At 43.9% G+C, this 9,038-nt stretch overlaps 1 long non-coding RNA gene across 1 annotated transcript; it reads right to left on the minus strand.

The window, feature by feature from the left end:
- Positions 1-3,450: 3,450 nt before the first annotated feature.
- On the minus strand, positions 3,451-8,460 carry LOC117462896 (uncharacterized). The gene is made up of 9 exons (XR_004553856.2): positions 8,388-8,460; positions 7,800-7,860; positions 6,249-6,361; positions 6,036-6,112; positions 5,856-5,956; positions 5,554-5,734; positions 4,275-4,524; positions 4,049-4,146; positions 3,451-3,580 (listed from the first exon to the last, which is right to left on the minus strand). It is a non-coding gene; the product is annotated as an uncharacterized lncRNA (long non-coding RNA).
- Positions 8,461-9,038: the final 578 nt, after the last annotated feature.

Raw genomic sequence — 9,038 nt, forward strand, 5'->3', positions numbered from 1 at the left:
ATTTTCAGTGAATAGTTTGTGTCTTTATCGTCACGTTTCTTAAATGAAACTGCTTTGGGTGCGACAATGCGCTGTTTAGTGAACAAAAAAAGCTCACATACTTTTGGTGGACTTAATAAAACTTTGTAGACTAATGCCTTAAAAGCCCCTTTTATTTTTAAGTTTTGACAGTATCCAAGCGATCTTAAAGCTGGTAGTTTAACACTCTTAATTGTAAATGCGGATATATTGATTATAAATACTTCGGAAATATTAATATAACTCTGTTGTACTTGACTATGTTAAGGTGATGCAACGCCCGGTTATACTGCGTTTCTGTCTAAATGTATAGTTTCTAGAGCCATGGCGTCATAATGATGGTATTAAGAGGTGGAATAATTCAGGTAGGACTGTGTCGGACATCACTGAAGGCTAGGTATGAAATGCACGGCCCGCCACTGGTTCTATGTATGACCGCTTGTACCCGAACCACTTCCATACAACTGAAGTAGCACCATTTTTAGGAATGAGTTCTTCATCTGTGTTCGTGGAAATTTGTATGGTACATCTGTCGGTGAAGCGGTGAATGTGATTGTAGTAGGCTATGTGACTACCCAATCTGCAGCTCTGCACATGCGCACAGTGTTATAAATTAAAATCAATGTTTTTGATGGCATAAAGTACCTTAAACATACCGTCAGTTTAAATGCTGTTTTATACTGAAAAACCAGAAGTTCTCGTGCGCAGTTGTTAAGCTTTTATTCTGAAAATCCTTCATCTCCGGTTAGCATTTAGCATGTGGCTAATATACCATTTACTATAGAGGTGAATTTAGTAGCGATATGACACGGAGTGTTGCACACCGAAACCTACTGATTTCAACACTACAACTACCGTATAGACATCGAGATATTATTATTGCTGAATAAAAATGAAGGTACAGTTTATTTGAATACGTTTGTTTACAGACGTGGGTAGCAATAGCATGAGACAACAACCGGAACTACCAGAAATGAAACCAGCCGTGAAGTTTTTCCTGTCTTGAGTATTGATTACAGCGTTCAAAACCATATTAAATGAAAAGTCATGAAAGAGATAAGGAGGAGAAAAGGCGTGTTTAGTTATATATTTAATGTACAATGTCTGAGTCCTCTGTTATGCTCAACAACGAACACAGCATAACAACAGCAGATCGGTCAGAGCTGCAGAGCGGGTAGTCACAGGCAATGTGGCTGAGTTTTGTGCGCGTTCTGGAAAGTGAGAGAGTAAGCTACTACGGAGTCCCTTAAAGCAAAAGAAATCCGCGGAGTCTAGAAATGTTTTAAAATCGCGATTTTTCGGTTCAGCCATTTCACAAACGGTAGGAAAGTAAAAATGCAAATTAATCGTGAAAACCGAAAAAATCGCCCAGCCCTAACTCAGATCTTGTAGTGAAATTACAAGTACTCAGATCTTGTACTTGAGTAAAAGTAGAAGTACTCTGATCTTGTACTTGAGTAAAAGTTGAAGTACCAGAGTGTAGGAATACTCTGTCACAGTAAAAGTCCTGCATTCAAAATGTTCCTCAAGTGAAAGTAGAAAAGTATTCTCATCAAAATATAGTGAAAGTAGCGACGGTAAAAGTAGTCGTTGTGCAGATTGGTCCATTTCAGAATAATATATATGATACGTTTTATAATGATTGATCATGAAAGTGTTCTCAAAGCTGGTGAAGGTGCAGCTAGTTTGAATGACTTTGTAGACTGCAGGGTAGCTTGTGGATTTACTCCAGGTGGAACTAAAGTCTGATTTAACACTTGATTATATTTCACATCATTCATCCACATCTGTAAAGTAACTAAAGGGATTAAATACATGTAGTGGAGTCAAAGTACACCATTTACCTCTGACTTATGTTTACTGCCAAACTAAAAGTACCTCAAAAATAGTAATCAATAATGTATTGAAAAGGCTGATTGTTTTTGGCTGATTGTTTTATATTGGCTCAGCCAGGTTATATGGGAGGCCTAGTCTACGTACAGATCACTAATTTTGAAATATTAAACTTAGTTTTCTTTTCTTTAATTTTTCATCCTCATGTAGAATGCTATCACGAAACACACATTTGGTTGTTTATAGCATAAAGAACATCTGATTTAATCTGAGGTAGGGAAATAATCATTTGAGTATGTGTATATAAATATGTAATTTACAACAGCTGTAAGATGCTTGAAAAGCTGGAAAATGCACCTTGAAAATGCTTGAAAAGTGCTTGAATTTGACTTTGGAAAAGGTGTAAGAACCCTGTTGTAGGCAGGCATAACAGTGCTCCCCCATGTTCAGGGGAGGTGGGTTTAGTTTCCTGCACGCCTCGACGTAAGCGACGCCACCTCTTAGCTCCGAAGCTCTTACCTCTAGACCGACAATTTTTTGGAGCTGGAAGTGAACCCGATTCCGGAGCTAAGAGCCGGCGCCGCTGCGGTGTGAACAGGAAAAAACGGTGCTTTTCAGGCTCCAGCTCCGAGCCGGAGCTGAAAAAGCGCTGGTGTGAAAGGGGCAATAGATAGAAGAGTTACGACAGCGGAGGACCAAAATGCTTGATCGTCACGTGGTTCAGGGAGACTCAATAGTTCCCCGGAAGTTCGTGGCGGGACATTTGAATGCATGATTACCGGATATAGAACTACGAGTGAATAAAGGTTTTGATTTGCAATATTTATACAACATACCGATATGTGTATGTATTTACAACAATATGTTTTAAAAATGCTAATATTTATGTATATTAGGAATAGTGTGAACAGCTAGTTTACTTGTTAACATATACATGTTAGGCTAACGTTGCCTTGGTTAAAGAGCCTGTTGCTGTTGTGTATTGCTATTAAAACAAATATTATCTTCTTAAACAGGTATGGTAGTCAGGAGCATCACTTCCTAATGTTTATTGATATATTTAGAGGGAGGGGATGGCAAGAAATGCTTCAAAATTCAGATTAGATTAATTTCTACCATTTTCTAAATTCATGGTGGTTTCAGTAATCCCATGGTACTTGAGGACATAAGTAATCTAAATGACTAATCTAATCTTTATGACTTTCAGAAAGGACAGGAGACCAACATGTGATCAAAGGACTAGCAGCAGCATGATTATGACGTTAAATGTGTTGTTTTAGGAACATCCATTGTAAATACATGGAATTCAATAAACATGGAATAGCATGTCATGCAGTTTGTCTGTGCCTTTTCCTCCGTGTTGTCCTGGCATATAGTCTCCACCATGGTTTGCTGTGCTGCCTGGGGATGCTCCAATCGTTCCGAAAAAAAGAGTAAGAATGTACGGCTTCCCCACTGACACAGAGAGGAGGAAAAAATGGTTCGCTCAGGTCAGCAGGAGCAACTTAACTATCAAAACAGACAACCGCAACAAAATATGTGAGGTAATCATATTCAAACACTGCATTTGCACTTTTTCACAAAACGAAGAACACACCATTGGGAAGCTTAATGTTTGGTTTAATACAAATAACAGGGAAAGGCTTGAACAACTCTGAGAGTTGAGACTCAGGGTGAGGGTCTCAGTGCAGGTATTCAGGCTCCATTGAATCCCCCTCTGGTTCTTGTGCTGAAAGAGGGAGAAACAGACAGGAGAAAGGGTTATACACACCTATAGGCTATAGCACCCATATTGGATGGGAAATTGCCTTGGGGAGATAAGGTGTGGTCTTTGTTCCCAAATGAAGTTATGGAACTTTATTATTTGTGAGTTTAACAAAGTATGACAAATGGCATCAGTAATGGATGTGATATGAATTTGTATAAAGTTGTCTCACATTCTTGGTCTTATTTTACACAGTATGTAATGAATGTGTTTCCCAATACTGTGCATTCAACCACTATGGGATATGTATGTTGGTAGACAAAACTCTGTGTGTGTGTGTGTGTGTGTGTGTGTGTGTGTGTGTGTGTGTGTGTGTGTGTGTGTGTGTGTGTGTGTGTGTGTGTGTGTGACTCTGCAGGCACATTTTGATGCAGACCAGTTTGTCAAGACCAAAAAGGGCAAGACTAGGCTGAGAGCAGATGCTATTCCCACCATCTTTGTGCATCGCCCTGTGGTCAAAAGGAGGAGGGCCCCTGCACCACGACGCACCCGGGACTTGTAAATACAGAGCCCATAGCTGATGATCACAGCTATAGTGTGAAAGGTGAAACAGGTATAATAAGTCTAAACTCTTAATAATAAAAGTAATATTTCTTATTTTTAAGTGGTATAATATTTAGAATGTTCGAAAATTAACAGTGAGATGTCTTCTACTTACATTAGTCTCAAAGATTGAGGGAAGAAGGGATGAGGAGACTGAGAGAAGGGAAAGTGAGCGTGAAGAAAGAGAGGACCTGGCTAGTGAGGAGAGACAGGGAGAGCTGACACCACCCAGTCAGCCAGCTGCCAGTCAGCATACCAGGGAACCAGCAGCCAGTCAGCATACCAGGGAACCAGCTGCCAGTCAGCATACCAGGGAACCAGCTGCCAGTCAGCATACCAGGGAACCAGCAGCCAGTCAAACAGATCTATTCAAAAAATTAAAGAGACAAGAAGGAATCACCAAAAAAGCAAAGGCTGCACTAAGAAAAATAAGGAAGGAAAATGCAGCTCTCAAGAAAACAATGAAAATTAGGGACAACAAATTTAAGAAAACGTTTTCAAAAGACCAACTTAAGGCATTGGGCAGACTTGCCACAAAGGGGATGAAATGGAGCAATGAGACAATTAAGAAGGCTTTAAAAATTCGCTTTGCGTGCGGACCAACGGGTTACAAAACTCTGCAGGAGTTGAAGATTCCCCTTCCAGGAATAAGAACACTGCAAAGAAGAATGCAATGTGTTAAGTTTGAGCCTGGTGTGTTGACAGAGGTCTTTGATTTCCTAAAATTGAAGGCAGACAGATTGACTGACCTTGAAAGGGAGTGTGTGTTGACCTTGGATGAAATGGCAATCACACCAAGTGTGGAGTTAGACATGATTACAGGCAAACTGTACGGCGATGTGACTTTACCAGGTCACACAGGGGTGGCAACACATGCTTGTGTGTTTATGTTGGCTGGAAACACAACACGGTGGAAGCAAGTAGTGGCATATCATTACACTGGCAATTCTACCAATGGAGCAGAGTACAGGCCAATCATTATTGAGGTAATACAGAGGGCCGCATCCATATGGCTACATGTGCTTGATGTCACCACCGACATGGGTAGCCCTAACCGAGCCATGGACAGGCAGCTTTATTTCATGCCCGATGTCCCACATCTGGTAAAGAATCTAAAAAGTGCCCTTGTCCGTGGGCAGGTCTTCATAATTCCTGAGGATATTGTAAACAGAGAGAACCTCCCCTCTAACGAGGTTTCAGTGGTCCCCATTAAGGACTTATTGACCTTTCAAGAAGGGATGGCATTAAAAATAGCCCCCCATCTTTCAGCTGCAGCCATCGAGCCAAGTCACTTTGATAAGATGAAGGTTGGTCTTGCTCTAAATGTATTCAGTAAGGCTACAAGTGCTGGGCTGAAATACATGGTGCAGCAAGAAAACCGCCCTCTGTCATACCTGACGACAGCGTGGTTCCTGGAGCAGGTTGATCGTTGGTTTGATCTCATGTCATCTCGCCATCCAATTACAGCCCTGAGCAGGCTCAAGATGGAGGAGTACCAAAAGGCCATCACCTTCCTCCAGAACATCGTCCATCTGTTTCGTGGGATGAAGATTGGTCAAAAGGGAGGTTGGAAGCCTGTTCAAACAGGGGTGATAATGGCAACAACATCAATTTTGTCCATACAGGAGGAGATGCTAACACAAGGACACAGGTTTGTGTTAACGTCAAGGTTCACACAAGACTGCCTTGAAAATACCTTCAGCTGTGTGAGGTCTAAAAATCCTGTCCCAACTCCAGTGGAATTCCATCATGCACTGAGAATCATATCTGTGGGGCAGTTCCTCACCACCATCAGCTCTGGGACACAGTGGAGCAAAATATCACTCCATCAGTCAGAGTGGAACAGCTGATGGAGGTGAACAGAGCAGCAACTCACCTCACAAAAACTGAGAAATGTATTCTCTTCCATCTCGCAGGCTACATCGTCCACAAAGTCATCAAGTTTGCCAGCATCTGTGAAAAATGCAAAATTGCAACAGAGCACCATGATGAGAGTCCTTCTGGTGACAACAGCTTGTTAGTTGACTTGAAAGACTTCAAGGCAGGTGCTCTTTGTCGTCCCTCCCAAGAAGCCTTTGATTTCATTCACCGAATTGAGGAACTATTTAGGACCAAGACTGGTTCCTCCCTCATGCAGCTCCCCAATGCAGTGGGTGTCTTGGAGAAAGAAGCTCAGGCACTCTCCAGCAGGCTTCCGTCATGCTGTGGAGTACAAGACAAAATCATTAGAAGATTCATACGGCTGAGGCTGAGAATCGAGGCAAAACAAATCCGAAATGACAGGGGAAAAAAACCCTTAAAAGATAACCATCTTGGAAGCAAGAGCCAATCCAAAAAGGTGAAAAGGAACAACAGCAGCCAAGCTTCAACATCCAGCAATCCCCCAAAAAATCCACAGCTGCTATCAAACCCATTAGTCGTTGCAATGGAAATATTTGGACTAACCACTGCTCCTCCACCTGCCAGCACCACTGCCCCTCCACCTGCCAGCACCACTGCTCCTCCACCTGCCAGCACCACTGCCCCTCCACCTGCCAGCACCACTGCTCCTCCACCTGCCAGCACCACTGCTCCTCCACCTGCCAGCACCACTGCCCCTCCACCTGCCAGCACCACTGCCCCTCCACCTGCCAGCACCACTGCCCCTCCACCTGCCAGCACCACTGCCCCTCCACCTGCCAGCACCACTGCCCCTCCACCTGCCAGCACCACTGCTCCTCCACCTGCCAGCACCACTGCTCCTCCACCTGCCAGCACCACTGCCCCTCCGCCTGCCAGCACCACTGCTCCTCCGCCTGCCAGCACCACTGCTCCTCCGCCTGCCAGCACCACTGCTCCTCCGCCTGCCAGCACCACTGCCCCTCCGCCTTCCAGCACCACTGCTCCTCCACCTGCCAGCACCACTGCCCCTCCACCTGCCAGCACCACTGCTCCTCCACCTGCCAGCACCACTGCCCCTCCACCTGCCAGCACCACTGCTCCTCCACCTGCCAGCACCACTGCTCCTCCGCCTGCCAGCACCACTGCCCCTCCGCCTGCCAGCACCACTGCCCCTCCACCTTCCAGCACCACTGCCCCTCCACCTGCCAGCACCACTGCTCCTCCACCTGCCAGCACCACTGCTCCTCCGCCTGCCAGCACCACTGCTCATCCACCTGCCAGCACCACTGCTCCTCCACCTGCCAGCACCACTGCTCCTCCACCTGCCAGCACCCAGCCAACATCCCTGCTCCTCCACTTGTAACATCACTGCCCCTCCACCTGCCAGCACCACTGCCCCTCCACCTGCCAGCACCACTGCTCCTCCACCTGCCAGCACCACTGCCCATCCACCTGCCAGCACCACTGCTCCTCCACCTGCCAGCACCACTGCTCCTCCGCCTGCCAGCACCACTGCTCCTCCACCTGCCAGCACCACTGCTCCTCCACCTGCCAGCACCACTGCTCCTCCACCTGCCAGCACCACTGCTCCTCCACCTGCCAGCACCACTGCTCCTCCACCTGCCAGCACCACTGCCCATCCACCTGCCATACAGTAGGTTATTAATATACACTAACAAGATTACTTATATAATACAGTGATAGAATACATGTTTAGTATGCTTACTTATATACAACAGTAGCCTATTATTAAACGTACCTTGTGTTTTCCCTCTCACTTAGGTCCCTCTCCCTTTGCCATAATTTCAAAATCAGCTGAGCTGCAACATAATACAGACAGGTAATAATCAACAGAATACACTAAAAACACTCACCCATAAATTACGTTTTTGTTTACTGTTTGGAAGTCTCAAATATGCACTCTAAATTCATATCAATAGCGATGTATCACACACATAGCTCTCCCTTATTATTGTGTAACGTTAACTTTATTATACTAGCTTGTAGGCCTACTCCAAAATGGAGATCGTAATTTCTCCACCTCCACTCATTACAATCACACGTGCCCCAATGTTATATTTAACTAATATTATATTCCTCCACCCCACAAAAAAATCACGTTTAGAAGCTCTTTTTCTCTAATTCCACAACGTTGGGTTGAAATAACATTAGGAGAACGGATTAATAGGCTGTGCATGGTTAACGTGTGTTGCTAACTTTTTTTAGCCTAATCTGTTATCTGTAAACGTTCCCTGGGATAATCCACCAACATCCTTTAATACACATATTAATTTGTCTAAGATGTGCTGATAATATCCGCAATATAAATCTTTAAACGTCTTCTTACCTTTAAAAGTCCATCACGAACGGTCTATTATGCTGCAACTCTACCGCGCTGATAGCCGCAGATAGCCCCGGAGGCCAGCGGCAAGCTAACTTCCGGGGAACTATTGAAGGCTCCACGATCCGCCATTGCTGTAAAAAACTGGTCCATTGGAGTGAACGGAGATGTCGCAACTCTTCTATCTATATGGCACTGGTTCGACCAATTTACAGTAGTTCACATTACAAACATTTTTAACAGGGGCCATAATAGTGTAAATAATGTTTGTTTTGGCAGTTATAACTGAATGTAATGTGTTCTACTTTTTTACATCTGGGAAGGTTTGACCAACAAGTGTCTTGACCAACAACTTAAGTATTTCTTAAAGCTATGCAGGGCATGCAAGCGAGCAAACACAAACAAGAACAAACAAGTGAAATGAAGAATACAATTGAAATTGTACAATATAATATTGTGGTGGTTCATCTTATAATTCAGTCTAGAGAATGCACCAGGTGATTCTCACGAAACCACCTTTGGTCATGTCTGTGAGGAATTGACAGACAAAATTACAAAAATAATCAAAATAATCAATTCTATATCAAACTGCATTGTGTATTGTATGTGGTACTATTGCTATTTTTGTTGTTGAGGTAGTAATTCATATTTTTTTCA

This window comes from Pseudochaenichthys georgianus, chromosome 17 (genome assembly GCF_902827115.2).
Source record: "Pseudochaenichthys georgianus chromosome 17, fPseGeo1.2, whole genome shotgun sequence".
NCBI lineage: Eukaryota > Metazoa > Chordata > Actinopteri > Perciformes > Channichthyidae > Pseudochaenichthys > Pseudochaenichthys georgianus.